Source organism: Rattus norvegicus, chromosome 18, assembly GCF_036323735.1.
Source record: "Rattus norvegicus strain BN/NHsdMcwi chromosome 18, GRCr8, whole genome shotgun sequence".
Lineage (NCBI taxonomy): Eukaryota > Metazoa > Chordata > Mammalia > Rodentia > Muridae > Rattus > Rattus norvegicus.
Window position 1 is genome coordinate 78,752,935 of NC_086036.1, and position 19,576 is coordinate 78,772,510.

Here is a 19,576-nt window from a genome sequence, read left to right on the forward strand (position 1 = left end):
ACCACCCGGATCTGGGTCATCCTTCTCCGTCTCCATCTTGATTCTCCCTCCTCCTTCTCTCTCTCCCTACAGAAACTTTGTCCCCGCCTTATTCTTTTACTGTCCAATCAAGGCCTTGCTCTAACCTGTGCCAGCCTCAACCTACACCACACAGCAGGAGGATCCCAGAATCTATGTAAAAATCTGGGCATGACAGTGACAGAGTTCATACTTGTGATTCCAGACCTGGGACTGTGGAGATGGTGGCTCTTGAAGGCTCAATGGCTGGCCAGTCTAGCCTCACTCATGAAACCTAGGCCAGTGAAAAGTCCTGTTTCTAAGAGCAATCAGGATACCTCATGGAGAATGACCTCCGGTCTCCACACTCACTAGAACAAGTACACACCCACAGGAGCCTGCACACCCACACATGCAAGCGCATGCATGCATACATGCCGACATACACACAAAGGCATGAGTCTTTCATGCCATGGGTCAGTCTCCACACCACAGATTCATTTCATGAAGAAAGAAAGAAGCTGAGGAGGACAGGGAATGGGGTGGGGAGGAGATCAGCCACCTGCAAGAAACTTCCCACACAAAGCCCTGTGCTGTGATCGCAGAACGGAGCCAGCAAGCAGGCTGAGAGGGCTGACTGGCAAAAGCCAGCAGGACTTAAGAAAAACAGCCAGGGAGCCCGCTCCTTTTGTGTTTGGCTTTGCTGCTATTGCCCAGTTGTGTGAGCGTAACCGATGGCGGAGGGGAACGAGACGGGAACCTGGCCAAGATCCTGAGCCAAGGCGTCCCAGGCAAGTCACCAAGAAAAGCATTTTCTCACCCCCTTTCTTTCTTCCTTTTCTTCTTTTTAAACTTCAAGAACATTTTATTTAAAATGAAATTCCCCCCGTAAAGTTGTGCAGTGCCTTTTATGTAAAGATGAAGTATCTCGGAGAATAAAGGAAGGAAGAGAGGAAATTAAAAAGGCAGTGTGGGAGGGACGTCTGGCAGCTTGGCCCCTCACCAAGTGACCCTGTGCTAGACCACATGGGACCCAGAGCTGTGCGAGCCTACCGGGGAAGCGGGCGATTTATGGGGTCTGCTTTGGGCTTTTGATAAGTATCTCTGTAAAGTGATGTAAGGAAAAACAACCCTGAACCCGTTATAATTGTGGAATTCCTGTAAATTATTTTAAGATGAGAGAGGCCATCAGAGCTGGAGAGAAATAACCCCCAGGCTCGGATATTTATGTGTATTTCATTTTAAAAATCGGTGCCACAGCGTCCCAATGATCATTAAGCAACCTGTCTGGGTGTCCTTCGAAAGCTGGAGGATTTGTTCCCTGAGGAGCAGGGAACAGTTATTCATAAGCAGGACCTGAGCTCCACCAGGGCCACATTCTATGCATGAAACATGAGGAGCCTGATGCCAGGGGACCACCTGGGTTCTTCCTGCAGAGCTCCAAGTGAAACACTCTGGGGTGTCTTTTATGTTCCCTTTAGCAGGAGCTGAATTGGGAAAGAGCTAAAATGTGCTGGTTCCTCTCAGCAGAGTGACAGGCAGTGGCTGACATCTGGTGTCAAAACCAAGAACTTCCTGTTCATTTAGGACCAGAGGTTCTCAACAGGGGGCGCATTTGGGAATTTCTGCAGTTTGGGCTGTCACAGTGGGAGTGCTCCTGCCTGGAGGTAGAATCCTGGGATCCTTCCAAACACCCCACAGTGCTTAGGATACCTTGTCACCAGGAAGAGCAAGCTGCAAACACCAGAAGTCCCTGGGTTGAGTAACTCTTCTGCAAAAAAAAAAAAAAAAAAAAAACACAGCGGAGAACTAAGTACTCCAGGGTTGCCGAGAACATTCTAGATTTGATGGACTTCCTGGCAGACTCTGGTTATCTCAAGGGCTAAGGAAATCTCTTGAATTGTTAGGGTATAAAATTTGGTGTGCTACAGACTCAAAGGCTGTCCGATTGCCCCTCAGGAAGCTATAGTACAAGTCCAACCCGTGTGCTTAGACAGCATTGGCACAGTGGAAAAGGAGAGCGGTAGCCTCGATAGGATGGATTCTCACTGCCACTTCTTGTAGCATGTGTGTTAGCGCTGGGATGGAAATCTAAAGTATCAAGGATTCTAAGGTCCTAAGATCACTGTCCAGCAAGGACATGAGAGTCTGGAAAGACCTGCAGGAGTATCTTCCAAAATGAACACACAAATGCAACAAGGCCGTTACCCACAAGAATAGGGTTTTGCCTGTGTACCCCCACACGCCAAGGGGTCTTAGAAGCATTCACTCTGGACGCCCCAGAGCTGAATGGTTTCTTCCCACTTGAGCCGCAGCTGTGCAGATGACTTCTGCCTCCTTATGGAAAATATTAATGCATGTCATGATTTTCTGTTAAGCTGTTTCTGCTCAGGCAGGATTGAAGTTTGGGGAAGTAGGAGCTGTCTGTTCTTGTCCAACTTTGATGGACAAAGGGCTCTGGCTTCCATCTTGTCAGTCTCCACAGAACGCACTCCTCATTAGGAGTAATCTGTGGCTGACTCATGCGTTCCTGTGTGTTTGATCTTCCGAGATAAGTAGAACCAGCCTTGCTTATAGCTGGCATGGCACGGCCTGGTTCCTGAGTCTGGTGTCTTTTGGAGACTGGGAAATTCTTTTAAAACTGATGTTTCCATGGTGACACCCAAGCCATTGCATGTTTGTGTTGGGTGAAGGCCTAGGAACTATTAGTGACCTATCCTCTGGTTTCCCTCTTTCTCTTTTTCATCCATGTTCCATGTCGAGATGTGACCCAAGTGACAAGTGACACAGTGTTCACTGGTGGAAGCAGGCAAATGATATATAATGGCGTTTTTTTTTAAACTTTTTTTTAAATTTTATGAGCATTGGTGTTTAGCCTGCAAGTATGTCTGTCTGACCATGTCGGATCCCTTAGAACTGGAGTTACAGACAGGTTATGAGTTGCCATGTGGGTGCTTGGAATTGAACCAGGTCATCTGAAAAAGCAGCCAGTGATCTTAACCTCTGAGCCTCCTATCTCTTCAGCCCACATGAAGAATTTAAAGATGAATCCCAGAAATCAATGGGTTTGTTGACGACTGAGCTCCAGTTTTCTCACCCAGCTGTTCAGCAAGGGTCTTAGAGCTTTGGAGACATCCAAGTTGACAGAGATCTCTGTAACTTTGGCTTGGAGGAGGTCATCTCAAATTAGGTGGAAGAAGACTAGAAGGACTAGCGTTTGAAGAGACACTGCGTTACATTGAAGCGACTACATGTGCTACATTGTGCTACATTGAAGTGCTAGAGTTCCTCAGAGAGACTAGGGTGGTGGCTGAGGCTGTGTAAGAACATTCAGGCTCTCAGTCAGTGAGATATCTCTGTGCATCAGGCATCAGTCTAAACACTCAGAAGGAGTGATTTTATTTCTGCCTCATCCATTTTCCCAAAGGACATATATTGGTTACTTTTTCTGTTGCTCATATGAAGCATTCTGACTAAAAGCAACTTGGGGAGGAAGTTTCTTTCAGCTTACATTTTCAGGTAACAGTTCATCACTGAGGGAAATCATGGATGCTCCTGAAGCAGAAGCCATGGAGGATGCTGCTTACTGGCTTGCTCTCTGATTCATGCTCAGAGTTCTTATGCTACCCAGGTTTATTTGCCTAGGGATGGTACCTCCTACAGGGAGCTTGGCCTTCCCAATCAACAGTTGACACAATTCCTCACAGACATGGCTTCAGGCCACTCTAATATGGGCAATCCTCCAACTCAGAGTCCTTCAGATGACTCTGGGCTGTGTCAAGTTGACAGCTGAAGCTAACTAGGACCCAAGTTTCACTGTGATCCCAATTACACAAAGAATGAAATACAGCCCAAGGGACACCTAGAAGGAGAGATGGCAATGCTGGAACTGTGACCCCTTCCTACCCTATGACCTTTCTGCTTCTAAACTCCACAAAATGCAACAGAGAAATCCAGTCTCAGTGCCACTGAGGCCCAGAAGGAAAGCTGCCCCTCCTCCCCCAACAGATTAAAAGCTTGCAAGTCCGAGGCCCATGTAAGGCTGGCTTGGGCTGTCTGGCTCTCTTTTTGTGGCCCCGTGGAGGTGGAGCCATCTGGCAGAAGTAGGAATGATTGGCTGGTTTTTGCTTGGCAGCACACAAGAACAGTCTGAGAATGGTGCTGCTGAGAGCAGAGCCCGAGATTACTGCCGGAAACCAAGGCGAACATCATGACTGATTTTATTGGTCAGCTATTCCTGAGAGTGAAGTGAACGGGTATGCATGGAACAATCTAGAAACGGTTCCCCTGGTGATAGAGGTCCAACTGGAGGTGCGCTTCCACAGCTTTTCAACTTCAACTGGGAATTTAGCACAAGAAGGGTTGGGTAAGGAGAACTTAGAGGACAGGACCAACAGGAATCTAATGATGCCAGTCAGCTAGCTTCATCAGCCCATGTTTCCCCCTGGAGGCCATCCAAGCACGTTGGGACGACGAACTGGGGACTTATTTTGTTTGGAGGACCTTTCTGGAGATTTCCCCAAGTCTTCCTCCTCTGAATCCTTGGTGCGCAAATCACATGCCATTTCCAAATCTCTCTCATCTCTATGTAGAATGGAGGTGGGGTTTGCCTCAGAGTTCTCTCAGAGGCTGTTGGTTCTGCTGTGTGCCGCTCTCCTCTCCGTTAGAAGAGTGGAAATACACACTTCTTCTGACTTGGCTGAAATCTGAAGGAGTAGCAAATGTGTGGGTATCTGGGTAGGGGCTGGAGGATGTGGAAGGTGAGTTCTCACCGTGAGCCCTGGTGTCGTTGGCGAAGGCCAGCTTGTTTTGATGGTTTATCGTGCTCATATACGAGGACAACCCACTGGGTGCTCCACTGGGTGAATGAGGGACTGTGGTATACACAGTGTGCGCACAGGGCACTTGCCAAAGTTGGTGGTGGTTGGCAAGCTCAAGCCGTGAGTATCTTGTCCTCAGGAAACCGGGCAGGGTGTGCTGATCTTGATTTTAGCAGCTGTGAAAGATGCACCTCACAGGGACCTGCTGGCCCCTCAGCAACCACACTTACCCAGAGCAGCAGCCAGGGAGGCCACAGATGCTCTGTCTGGTACTCTGGATTCTTATGGAAGTCTGGTTTCTGGAATCTTCCAGGTCTGACTCTGGAAGACTCTGGATCTGCACTAAGTTGCAGACACCTCAGAGGAGTGTAGGCTGGGCTCAGGGTCAGGAGATGAATCAGACTTGGATGTGTGCACTCGCTTAAGTATATTCTTTAAAATATTAACTGAGTACATATGATATTTGGCATTTCACTCACATAAAATCTTTGATATTACCTTCTTTATTAAGGAAATATGTTTGTTTTCATACAGTATATTCTATATATTCTAATCATGGCTTTCTCTTCTCCCAGCTCCTCTCAGAACCCCTCTCTTACCTGCCTACCCAACTCCATGCCCTTTCTCTTTTTCTTAAACAAACAAACAAACTACAAACCAAGAAACGCATACACGCATCTACTCTCGAATGTGGGCCCACCCTGGGGAATATATGCGTGAGACTCTCTGGAGAAGACTACGTTTTCTTGAGCAAGCAGGTATGAGCTGCAGTGCGGTCTTGGCTAGCGCTGGGAGACCTTGTCTCTTTCTGCTCCTCACATCGTGACCCTGTCCCCCTGAGCATGCAGAGGCCTGTGGTGCTGCCACCATCTCTGTGAGTTCATATGTGCACTTGCTCCTGTTGTGTCTGGAAGACACTGCTTCCCTGGAGTCATCCATCACCTCTGTCTCTTAGGATCTTTCTGCCTCCTCTTCTGCATAGATATGTCCCTGAGCCCTGAGGGGAAGGGTTGGATCATTCCATTTAAGACTAAGTGTCCTGTAGTCCCTCACTCTTTTGTACATTGTCCAGTTGTGAATCTCTGTCTTATTTACTTATTATTATTTCTTCTTTTAAAAAGATCTCCTGTATTCTAATTCCATGTGTATGAAAGCTTTGACTGCTGGTTTGTCTATATCATGTGCATGCATATGACATCTCTGAGAGGCCAGAGGAGGACATTGGTGAAAGACAGACAATTGTGAATTGCCATGTGGGTGCTGGGAATTGAACTCAGGTCCTCTGGAAGAGCCGCCATTTCTGCTAAGCCATCTCTCCAGCCCCTTGCTTCTTCTTATAAAAATATGTTTACTTATTTACACACACACATACACACGCCTCCATGTTTATGTATATACACGTGATTACTATGCATGTGGAGGTCAGAAGGTGCCTCAGAGGTCATTTCTTTCATCCTGTGAGTCCTAGAGACCAAATTCATCAGACTTGGTGGCAAGCCATCTCTCCCCACCAAACACTCTTGGCAGCCTTTTTTAAGGAGAGTGAGCCTGAGGGACAGCATCGGAGACTAGGTGTCCCGGTGAGAAGATATGAGAAGACCAGCCAGCTCTCTAGGAAGATCTCCCTGTGATGCAGAGGTGTGGTCCAGGAAAAGAGAGACAAGCCCTTCGTCTGCATCCCTGTGGCTACTGACACTAAAGGAACCTGGTGCTCTTTAGGAAACTCTTAGGAGAAAACCCATCCATAGTGAGCCTGGGTGAAACCTGATGTACCCTGTTCCCTTCTTCGGGTCCTCTGCCTGATAGCTTCTTGTATGCTGATATCACCATCAAAGAGCCATCTTCAGTTTTCATTGTAAAATACACACAGCATGAACATCACCGTCCAAACAACTTTCCGCTATCTTTTATTCACTCATCAACAGTTTCATATGTTGTATACAATGTGTCCTACCCTACTTACCTCAACTCCCCGCTCTCCCACTTTCTCAATGGCCCCCGGTACATGCCCACGCTGTCATGGCCTCTTTCTACCTTTACAACCCACTTGTTCTGTTTCGTTGGTGCTGACTGATTCTGTTGGCTTGATCCTGGGAAGGTAAAGGTAGCAGCAGGGAGTTCATGGATGCGATGGTCCATGCCCTTCCAGAAGAATTTTACAGCACTCCTTCCTACTCTCTAGCTCTTGATGCCCTGTCAGGGACTGAGCTCCCCAAAGTTCTTAGCACTTCAGCTCACTGCAGAAAGAGGCCTCTTTCGGTCTGTGAGAGCAGCAGAGATCTGTGGGTGGTGTAGGTGTAAATATTTTGAAGGCAGCTTCCTGACATGCCTGTTTACCAAAACAATAGTTGCATGCTCCCTGCTGTGGACCAGACACTCAGCATGGATTCCCTTTGTGGAGCAGGCCTTAGGTTTAATCAGAAAGGAGTTAGCTCCTCATACCTATAACCTTGATGCCACCATTGCAGCAATGAACCATTTAAACCTTTACAGTGATCTGAGTCACGGGCTACCAGTCCTTCGGAGGCACTGGGAAAGCGCCCCTGTGGTGGGAAGCCTTGTGGGGCAGTTCACAGAGAGCACCCTTTTGGTCTGGCAGAACCCACAGGGCACATGTGCACAGAAGAACTTGATAATGTCCCTTGTCGGATACTCTAAGCTCACTGCAAAGACTCTCCCTTAAGACGCTCACCCACAGTGTTGTAGAAGAGATTACTTTAAAATGCATTTTTGCCAAATAAGGATCTTTTACAGCATCACATACCGATTTTAGGATGTACAAACCCAAAGGGAAATTATCCCCTCAAATTTTATTTTAAAGGAGATAGCCAAATACATTCCCCACCCCCCACATTCTGAAAATGTTTTAAAAGACATCTAGTGACGTTATTCACTTAATAACGTCTTAATAAATTAAGAATAGGGCTGAACACTAAGAAAAGTGTCTTTCTTTCTTGAGGAAAGTAGGATTCACTCCTTGGGACAAAATTCACAAATCAATTAGGAGGAGTTGTTGACTGCTTATATAATTATGTCTGAAACATGTTTTATTCAAAAGTGTGTGTGTGTGTGTGTGTGTGTGTGTGTGTGTGTGTGTTTGAGAGAGGGGGGGCATAATTTCTCAATTGTTAACTTTCCAGCAGCAGTTCTGGATGTAGACAAACTATGCATAACAATGTCTTATGCTTGTTAGCATTAATTCAGTGAAGTCTCACAGTCTCACTAATTTTTTTTAATGATATCTTTGTTTCTGGGCTTTTTGTAACTCGTAAAAACAAGCTTTTGCAGAGTTTTGGCCTAAAATATCATTTAGAGCGGCTGGAGAGTTGGCTCAGTGGTTAAGAGCACTTCTTGCTCTTGCAGGAGATCTTGGTTTAGTTCCCAGCGTAACAACCTACAACTCTGGTACCAGGGGCTCTGACCCCCTCTTCTGACTTGTACAGGCACCAAGCACACACATAGTGTGTGTGTGTGTGTGTGTGTGTGTGTGTGTGTATGCAAGACACTCATACACATAAAGGAAATAAAGTAAATAAATCTTTAAAAAAAATGAAACATTTAAAAACCATTTAGAAATCTAACGAGTCCCAGAAATAAAGTACTGTAGACTCCCCCAGCTTTTGTTCCAGAGACACCAAAGTTTTCCTGTCCACCCTCCTGCCCTGTCCTGCTTTTCTGAATGGAGCACTTGTGGGGCTTCCTACACTGGGCTTCCCAGTTATGTTGATGGTTTTAGGACTCTACACACGTATGTCCCACATTTGAGGCTACATTGTCTTTTGGACAAATACTTTCCCCTTGTATACTTCTAGTCTTCATTTGGCTCAACGTATCTCTTTCGTGAAGGCCTTCGGCAGATGCACTGACCTGGGCATCCCTCTATGGAAATATAGGTGCGTGGTTTGGTGTCTAGGACAGGGTGTCAACAGCAGTAGCAGTCCGTGAGGTCTGGGGCAGGGGGTCAACAAGTTACTTTTCATGGGTTAAAAAGACAAAGGAAGGAAGCAAGGAAACGAAGAAACAAAAAGTGCACCAACAAAGCTTTCAAAACTCTGCTTCCTCTGACATCCATTATGTGTCAAGAACTGAAAGACAAAACAGTAGCCACCATTTGGTCTCTGCCCTCAAGTCTCTTCATTAGCAGAAGCACACAGTCATGGAGGAACAGTCACTGTACCAGAGAAGCGTTCTGGATCCTGTAGGGTGGGCCAGGAGGACTGTGCCCAGAGCAGCTGGCTCTAATCTTTCTGTAGCCCTTGAAAGCTCCCGGGGAAGTCCTTGGAATACTCTCGAATGCAATTTAATTGTTAAGGTGAACGTCGATACTGAGGGTTTGTTCCCCACACACTGAGAAAGCACAGAGAAGGACAGGTGCACGGGCCACTGGCTGTCTCAGAGAGAGGCGGGAGGCTGCTCGCTAACGTAGAAGGCCGAGGTCCCACAGGCAGCTCAGGACTCCAGGTATTTGAGTAGAGGAAGGTTTCACCTGTCCAAGGCCCCTATTTCAGGGGACACACCTTCCAGGATGGAGTGCTGGGACAAGCTCTGGTGGCTTGTAGAAGCAGACCCAAGGGCTCCCTGGGTGAGGAGCCACCGTTCCACCTACATGTGGAGGAGACGTGGAGCCCAGATGCCGTCTTGGTGATTTTTGCTCTCATTTGTGTATCATACGATATTTTAATCTCTTGGGCTTTTAAAATTATTATTAATGTGTCTTGAGGCTTTTAAACATTCTGCAAGAGCAGGCAAAGTTCTGAATATGAAGCAGGCGTGTACACGGAACGGGAACTGGTCACTGTAGAGAAACGGGTTGAATACGGCCTCTGGCCCATGCCTTGAGCACCCAGCCCCCACTTCCTCCTTCTGGAGGAGGAACATGGAGGATGCAAGACCTGACCCTCTGGGGAGTTGTCTCTGACTTTCTCTACTGTATGAGAAGCAAACTTCTTTGTAGAAGCAGTCCAAACAAACAAACAAACAAAAACAACTGCAAATCTCACAGCCCTTCACTTGACTACCTCTGTTTTCCTGGTGGCAAAGACCTGAACAGACAGAGCATGGCAGGTTAGACCTTGGGAGACGATGCGGTGTTGAAGAACTTGACTGGAAATGTCTCAGGTTAAACCACAGTAGCCATTGGCTCGGCTCTTCTGCTTCTGCACTGTTTCTGGGGAGGCTGGAACGTAAGCAAGCAGCCACAGGGTTTCCAGGGTTGTGTTTGCAAGGGGACGCTGACCTTTTCTTTCTCTGACACCCCTTCACATCGTGTGGTCTCTGGAGGCTCCCCCGACTCTCACTGGCTGTGCACTTAAGAATGAGCTGCTGAGATCTCAAAGCCTGGCCTCAGCTAATACTGCTGTGCTGTGCTGGCCTCCTCAGCTGTGGTGTGTCTGATGTTACACGAAGTCTAGAAACTTGTAATCTACATGTCGTGTGCTACCGCTCTGATTATCTGAATTTGATGAAATCATACAGAACTGGCCGTGAGGCTCAGCCAGGGGCTGCCTACTTTTGAGCCAGGATTCAAGCTCTGCCCTTGAGCCACCTGCCTGTGGGTCTTCCTGTGAGCCTTTCCCTGAGCATGTGGAGCCCTGAGTCTCCCTTGGGGACGTTCACATCGAGGACACTGGATGCTTACTTCCTGTTTGGTATCGTCATCGTCAGGACCTTGGATGTCTTAGTTAGGGTCTTACTGCTGTGAACAGACACCATGACCAAGGCAAGTCTTAAAAGGACAACATTTAATTGGGGCTGGCTTACAGGTTCAGAGATTCAGTCCATTATCATCAAGGCAGGAACATGGCAGCATCCAGGCAAGCATGGTGCAGGAGGAGCTGAGAGTTCTACATCTTCATCTGAAAGCTGCTAATGGAAAAACTCACTTCCAGGCCACCAGGGTGAGGGTCTTAAGCCCATGCCCACAGTGACACACCTACTCCAACAAGGCCACACCTACTAAAAGGGCCACTCCCTGGGCCAAGCATATACAAACCATCACATTGGATAACACTGGCTAAGCTTTGGAGATGGCTGTCTCTCCACCAGAGAAAAGTGCCTGGGGTATCTAGTGTATAACCTGCCCTTGGCTGTGGATGTGCTGGAGCGGTGGTTTCTCCAAGGCTCGGAACTAAGTCAGCTGCTGCTTATCACAGAGGTCATGTTTCTGCTGACCTATACAACCACAGACACAGGTTGGTTTGCTGGCTAACAAAGGGCTTTCAGAAGGGCCAGCTGTCTCTTCTGGGCATATTTTCAGTCTTTCAGTCTGTGTAAGTGGACTCAGGATGAGGCCATGGCTCCGGAAAGAAGAATGGAGATACACAGACTTTATCGTTCAGTCGTCTTAGTTCAGGTCATGGATAAAGCTTAAAGGTATCGGAGACGGAGATGAGGTGCCCCTTCTCCAATACCGGCTTTTGCTCAGGGCAGTTTGAAGCTCTGTGCTGGCTGCCGACAGACTTTGCCACACAAGCTGCAAGACCGGATATTGTAAAGGAGAGGATGAGTCTGCTGTTAGCACAGGGATCAGGATGGCTGGTGAGCTAGCCTGTGTCCTTGCTCACCTGCAGCTTTTTAGCCCAGAGTCCAGCTCTCTCCCTGCCAAACTGAGAGAGGGCTCTTGGAAGCTGACTTTTATTTTCTGAGACAGGATCTCTTGTAATCTAGGTGTGCATCACACCTGCTGTGTAGCCAAGGATGGCTTTGAACTTCTGATCTTCCTGCTTTCACATCCCCCCACCCCCATCCCTGTGCTGGGATTATAGGTGTGCACCACCTGTATCTGGTTTATACAATGCTGGGGGTTAAAGCTGGGGCTTTGTGCACGCAGGCAAGCACTCTCCTGGCCCTCCAAACTGATCTGAAAATGCTGTCTGGGGAGTGGCTGCTTGAACAACTTCCCACAGGGACAGGTCTCAGTGGGGAAGGCACTGAAAAAAACGTGTGCCTTCCCTCAAAGGAAAAGTTCCTAACTCACCACAGACAGAAACAATCAATTGTCAGCTCCTGGTTATCAGGTCAGTTGGTCACAGTGGGGCTGAGACCAATGTCACAAGATCGTCATTAACTCACTTCACCTGCAGCCCTAATTCACTCGGGTTTGGAAAATTCCCTCCAGACTCCTTGCTGACCATCACTTGCCCCAATCCAAGATGTGATGGACTTGAAGTGGCTACAGCTGTGAATGGCCCTTACTTCTTCCGGGACTGGAGCTTCTTTAATTGCCATGGTTTTCAGGGTTCTCACCTGTGGGATGGCCATGCAATTGTTTTACCCATTGGGAAGATGGATATCAAGGATTTTCTATGACAGAATTAATAGCCATCCAGAAAGGAGACCCAGCCATTCTTGCCTTTGCCCTTCCCCTTGCCAAGCCCTCCCTGGTCTTTAGTGGGGCTGAGCGGTGCAGGCACCAGGGCTACAGTCTAGGCATTTTCCTGGAGAACAAATTGAATCATTCCCCAGAGAAACCATGGCGGATCAAGTCGTCCGGCCGGACTCCACGGGTTTACATCAGACCCTGCAAGCATTTGCATTATTTGCTGGTGTCGAAGGGGTCAGAAAAGCATCTTGCTGGCATCCGTGAGAAGTTGGAGCCCACGGTCTCTGGTTTTTAAACCTCCAGGATGTTTAAACAGTCACAACTGATAGGATGACCGTGCTGGTCCTTGTGTGCTTACATATCTCAGCTCTTTCTTAGTTAAACAATTTTGTATCCCGGGCATTTTTCTCATCTATGTGATTAATAAGCCAAATAGAATGAAGTGTAGCATTTTCCTCTGTCCCTCTAGAGGCAACTCTGGCCACTCCCCAGACCCTACAGGTAACTCTCGGGGTTTACAAACCAGCAGCAGCCATGTTAAAAAAAATAAAATCAAACGAAATAAAATCAAGCTCTACTCCACAACTCATCTTTTTTTTCTTTGCTTTATGTGTAGGGATCTTATCAAATAGCCAGTGTCCTTATTTTGTTTGGTCCCTCACGCTTTCTGTTTATACCTAATTGCTCTTTTGGTCCTGAATGTGGAAGAAACACTTTCCCCAGCTGATACGTCTTTGCAGGGAGCCGTTCTGCTCTGCAGTGGAAGGGATGAACCGCGGCCACGTGTGTGATCCATGGGCTGTGTGTTCATGGCTGCTGTCAGAGAGCCTGACTCCTCTATAAGGGTGATTTTCCCAAGCTGTGGAGTTTCTCACTGTGCACAGCTCTTAGGGTGCACAGCCCCCACAGGCTTCCTAATGGGGCTTCTGGGCTTCGTTGGCCACTGGAGTTAATTTAGACACAGGCTTTCAGCCCCCCGCAGCAGAGCCGGGGCCCATATACAAGTCAAATCTGCTATTTTTCTTTGGGCAATGATTTATTTCCCTCTTAAATTGGCTGGACCAGTTAGTTTTTTATTTTTATTAAGTCACACTATTCTTAAATGAAACTATTGATTTAAAGTCAGCTTAGTGAGGATTTAATTTGTTTTCAGGGGATTAGAGAGGTAGCACGGGATAATTTTACAATAAAGTGGAGCAGGCGCGTTCCTTCACAGGGCCTTGCTTTTTTTTTTTTTTCCTTGCCAGGCTGCACAGACCTTACAAATTTTCAAGTGAATTGTGGAAATACATTCATAAATCAGCCTTAATTCCTCTGCCTGTGGAGTGGAGATGCAGAGGGATGTCTGCCCATGACCTTGCCCCGCTGTCCTTCCAGTGACAGTCCCTGCTGCTGGTGCTATGCTGAAGACACACTCACTCACTCATGTGCATAAGCACACGCAATGTGGGTTCCTTCTTTTTTCCTGTCGTCCTTCCTCATGTTGCACTGAATTGCTTTGTTCTGGAAACTTCTTTCCTAAAATGGCAGCCATGTCTCTTCTATACTCCAAATATTTATACCACTGTTTGGCCTGCCTGCCTTCCTTCCTTTCTTCCTTTCTTTCTTTCTTTCTTTCTTTCTTTCTTTCTTTCTTTCTTTTTTCTTTCTTTCTTCCTTCCTTCCTTCCTTCCTTCCTTCCTTTCTTTTAAGAAAAACTTTACTTAAAAAAATTATTTCATTTAGTCATTTGTATGTGTGTATGTGTGTATATGTGCACATCATGTGTGTGGTGTATGTGTTCAGGTGTATCTGTTCATGGACTCACATACAGAGGCTAAAGGAGAGCATCCAATGTCCTCTGCTTAAGAGGGCACCCTTAAGAGGTCTTTCTTTCACCAAACTTGGAGCTAGGCTGGCAGTAAGCAAACTCTGGAAATCGTCCTGTCTCAGACCTTCCATAGTGTGTGTGTGTGTGTGTGTGTGTGTTTGGGGGGAAACAAGCACATAGGGCCACACCTGATTTTTATGTGGGCTGTAGAAATTTGACCTCTGACCCTCATGTTTGCATAGCAAGGACTCCACCTGTTGACCCATCTTCCCAGCTTAAATAGATTTTTATGAGGATACAGATTGGGTTTCTGTTATGAAGACTGGTAGTTACTGTTCACACTTACCTTTGTTGAGGAATCTGTTTCCCCAGCTAACACTCTTCACAGGGACTCCATCTTGTGACCACAGGGTCTTCCTGTCTTGCATGGACCACTCCTTCTCTCCTTGCCCTTTCCTCACCAGGTTCCCTCCTGTCTTTTTTTTTTTTTTCTTCTGTCTGTTCATCTGTCCACGGGTCCTGCTTGGCTCAGGCCCAGCCCTTCTGTGTATTCCCTTGGGTAGAATGGAGGAGGGTGGGTAGGGCCAGGGTAGAAACAGAAAGGGAACAATTCTTATGCCAGTCTTGAAATCCACCTGCGTGGAGCTATGGAAATGCAGCCAGCGAGGGCTCTCTGTGACTTGTTCAGGGAGCGGTCCTGTCATTACCAGCCTGTTATCTACGGACCTCGCTGTCACTATCCATTTCAAAAGGAGCCTTTGCTTCCTATTGAAATCAAATCGACTCACAGGCACTTTCAGATTAATGGTCCTTGGTCTAGAGATTTCAAAACCATTTTGGTCAATCATTCGGGACTTCTCCAGGTTTCCCCACCCCCTCTCTCACCGGGTAATGGGGCTGAGTCTTGGCAAGCATCTGGGATACTTTACCTGGGTACCTTTCCATTGAGGACCAGCTGTAGGATGACCTCGGGTGTGTACCTCAAGCCAATGGCTTTATCCTTTCCCTTTCACAAGTCACTCTTGACTTCAGCGGATTCCAGGCCTCACAGAAGGCCTGGAAGGAAGGCGGGCCAGAGTTTCCTTGGGGACAAAAATGCCAGGGCAGATTTTCCTCTGAGACTCGGAGTGCCCTTTGATCCTGAGTGAGTGTAGTTGGGTTCGACCTTCCTGAAGTACTCTGTTCACAGACAGGACAAACACTGAGACAGTGGAGAGTGAACAGAGTCCCTGCCTTGCTCACCTCAGAGGGACGCAGAGGCTTAAAGGACCCACGTCCACTGTGGTATGAATCACACTCCCGAGAAAAATTGATTAGAGTAACTGAGGTACGTCATAAGATTCTTACAGTGGCACTGTGAGGGGACACAGATGGCTCAGTGCAATGGGCACTGAGGCAGGAAGAATCTGCCTAGGATGAGGGTGACAATTAGAAATCTGCTCATGGGATAGAGCAGAAAATGCCCTGCTACTCTCAGTAGTCAGAGGATAACGCCCCCAAATGGAGAGAAACTGAGCATGCTCAGACGTGGCCGAGGGGGAGGAGCAGGAGCCGGAGCAGGGCTCAGGCAGGAGACCAGGGACTCATTCAGTCAACACACCTCTTGAGAGTTCCTGATCAAAGGCTCCACCAGGCCGGTGAGAATGAGGGCAAACCTCCGGAAAACAGAAGGCCCCAGCAGGCCATCTAGCAGGGAGGGGAATCAGTGCGACTGGGAAGCTGCAATGGGGATTTCAAACGGGGCGTCCACGCTTGAAGGAATACCCTGTAAAGTGTACCTTTCAAATAATAAGCAGACACTCTTACAGACGAACGGGCACCATGATTCTTCTTTCCTGTGGCGCCTCTCTCTATTTACCAGGGACGAAGAGGGCAGCGACAGTTTAAGTAAATTATTCTGACCAAGCTCGGCTGGCCGAGCCAATGACTTTCTTAGGACTGCTTACAGAGGAAGTGTGGGTAATTGAGGCAGCTGCTTCATGAAGAAGCCTACCCCAGCGTGGGAAAGAGCACAAAGGCCGTATTATTAGAACAGCTACACCACCAGACATCCCATACCCAGCCTTGTTTACCAGTTACACAGCTTTAGGGAGGGGCTTCATGAGTGTGGATGAGGGCGTATTTCACCAAGGGCCCATCAATCCCACTTCTAAAGAAAAAGGCAGAACTTGATGTAACTTTAGGAGTTTCTGTTGGCAACACTGTGTCTGTGTGGTTAAGGAACAGGCTGGCTTTGTGCTGTTTATGCTGGTTCTCCCCTAAATTTGCCTCCTGTGGTCAGCCCTTCTGTTGGCCTTTACTCAGGGACAAGTCACCTGGCCCAAGGACAGGCTCCTTGCCTTAAATGTCTCCGAATGCTTTCACCTTTATTCTGCAGACTGAAGGAATGAAGAAGGTAAAATGACTTCAACAAGACAGGAGCGATAGGAAAGCTTTTATACAACTTCAGCCTTTGCATGGTCAGAAGCCTCACAACCCGGCAGGTGGGCCGCCCCGTCTCTCAGTTCATCACCAAGCTGTTGGGCTTGAGCACAGCTTTGTTTGTTTGTTTGGTTATTAATTTTGAAATTTGAATGTATCTATAAAGGCTGATTTCAGAACCACGGTAACGTGAGCTTGTGTACAGGATTTGTTGACTCACCAGTGTTTTTATGCAGGGAGATTGCCGTTTGGTTCCCTCTCCTTTCCCATAGCTAGTCTAGAATCTTCCATTTTTACAAAAAGAGAAGCCAAAGTGTCTGCACAGTGTAACTCCAAGGCTTGAACCTGAGTCCTTGGTAGCACATCCCACCTTTTTGTCCCTTTAATGCCCCCGTCCACGTTTCCGTTGGGTACAGACTTACTGCACAGAGTCTGTGGACATAAAATGACACTTGTCCTACACTACCTCCCTCTTCCATGGTGACTGCGTTCTTGCTTGTCCGTAAGCACAGTGAATACAGACACTCTCTGGTTTGTATGTGTGAGGAGATGAGGACTGAGACTGAGAGGAACAAGAGTCAGCTCTCCTCACCGAGACAGAGTATCTGAGAAAAATCTCCTGAAATTGTAAAGGATTTATTTTGACCCTGGCTGTCCCCATTGCCTCAGACCAGGCTGCCTTCCACTGTGGAAGCATAGGGGTGGCGGGGGTGGGGGTGGGGAGAAAGAGGGAAGGAGGGAGAGAGAGAGAGAGAGAGAGAGAGAGAGAGCGCGCACAGGACATCCTCTTGAAGGCATGCCCCCTACTGCAACGCGCAGGACTTATGGATTGGCCTAACTGGGGTGACAGGGACTGAAGAAGCAAGGGATAGGTGGGCCATGGGCTCTGATAGACACACACCTGGAGCAATCTGGAGGCTCAGTGTGTTATACGCAGAAGGAGGAGCAGGTAGGTTAGCCAGCCTCTGTAGGAGAGCTCAGGTGGCGGTCATCTGGGAGGAGGAAGCTCCCTGCATAGTCCTGCTCACTCTGTCTCCTGTTAAAGGTTAGCAGTCCATCAGTGTCTGTGCTGAGCTTGGGAAGGCTTTGCCATTGCTGAGCCTGACGACTCAGGAAGACTTTGCCATGGATGTGAAGCACTGGGGTCCTTAACATGGCTGTGTTTGAGTCAACGGTACACAACCGCCTCGGGGAAGGACTCTCCACACCTCTTCCTCCCACTTGCTCCAGTCAGAAGCTGCTTTCCTCAGTTTCTACAGCCTCCTGATGGTCCGTTCAACCCTGAGACCCTCAGTGCATCAGCCCCTCACTGAAGACAGAGTCCCTATGGTACACTCATCTCTCTAAAACCAACCTTTCAATGGGAGCATTTCATATCCTAAGCTACGGCAGCTTAGGTGGCCGGACTGCCACCTCACTGTGGCATAGCTAACGTGAGCGTCAGGATTTCTGTCAGAGAGGAGACATGTCACTCAAGTCATGGAGGCCCTTTGTGTAGTACTGACAGTCCCAGGGGCGCCAGTGTTTCAGTCTGCAAACAGGGCCAGCTTCTGTTTCCCCTCAGCAGTGTGAACGCAGACACTGCAGAAGCCTCAGTGAGTAAGGCTGAGTGTGGCGCGCACAGGAAGCATCCTTCTGTGGCCTGAGATCTGCCATCCCAGGGCCACATTCATCATGGCGTGCTGTACCCACGGATGACCCCTGTGATCGCCCAAGGACAGAAGGGAAACACAAAGGAAGCACTCAGCCCAGACAAATATCCACTCAGCCTCAGGTACGGTGAACACTCACCTTACCCGAGGTGACTCTACATCACGTTTGGGCCCCTAGACTCCACACACTACCCAGTCTCCCTCTGCCTCCGTCTCTCTGCCTCGCCTCCCGAGCTTTCTTTTTCTTTCCGTCGGAGATCAGGCAACAATAGACATTTTCTGCACACCCAGGTACCAAGTTCAGCCGGCCGTCTGTCTGGCTTACGTACCTACCATGTGTAACTGTAGAGTTGAATTTTGCTTTACATTAATCAAAAAAAAATAGGAGCCTTAAAACCCCACTAAGAGGCATTTTTAACTTAAAACCCAGGGCTAAACGCTCAGGGATTTTGCCTTTTGTCTTTCCCGGTGCCCTGCAAAAGGAATTAGATAGCAAGAGAAAGAAAGAAAAATCGAGGCACTTTCCTTTCCCCTTCTCTTTCCTTTCTTTTTTTCCTCTTTTTTCTTTTTTTTTTCTTTTTCTCTTTGCATGGAATGGGAGAGAACGTAAAATGAATTAAGGGTAGTGGGAGTGGAATAAAGGGCAGGGGTAAACGACATTTAATTGTGTGAGCCGCTCTTCCGCTCACGGTGCCTGCCAGCTGCTGCTGTTATTGCTACCTTCCTGTTTAAGATGAGAGCAATGATGGTAGACACGTGCAGACACACAAAAGAACCTATTTGGACTGGCATGTCAGCTCATCTTTATCAAATGCTGCACAGGTATATTCTACTGCCATGCTTCATTACCCGAGAATGGCAAGCCTGAAATGTTTGTCTCCTCTATAAACCCAATAGCTTTCCTAGCCAGGCATTGTGTGACAGGGCAATAGACGGCTGTTTCTTTTGCAGGCATGGGTTTGTAAAGGCTGGGCAATTAGGGAGAGAGAGAGAGAAAGAGAGAGAGAGAGAGAGAGAGAGAGAGAGAGAGAGAGAGAGAGAGAGAGGGAGAGAGAGAGACAGAGAGAGACAGAGAGACAGAGAGACAGAGAGAGACAGAGACAGAGAGAGAGTGAGAGAGAGAGAAAGAGGGAGAGGAGACAGAGAGATAGAGACAGAGAGAGACAGAGAGACAGAGAGAGACAGAGAGACAGAGAGAGGAAAGGGTAGAGCGAAACTTATTCAAAAGAAGGAAAATTTGGTGGCTTTTTTTTTCAGTATCATTAATCAATAAAAACAGGAAGAGCGATGCCATGCATCTGGGGTGCATTTTCAAAAGGATCCTAGCAGCTTTGATTGGGAAAAGCCTGACCCATGTATCTAGATGATTTAAAATAAGTTTTTTTTAAAATAAAACAGGACACTTGGACAGTAATTTCTGTTATGCAGAAAGGGACACGGTAAGCATAGGGAGCTCGCTAATAGCAGATAAACAACTCAGGAGAGGGGCGGTCTGGTTCCTCGCACTGAAAAAGCCTACTGTACCCAACATGCCTCTTATCTTCCAATAGTCTAC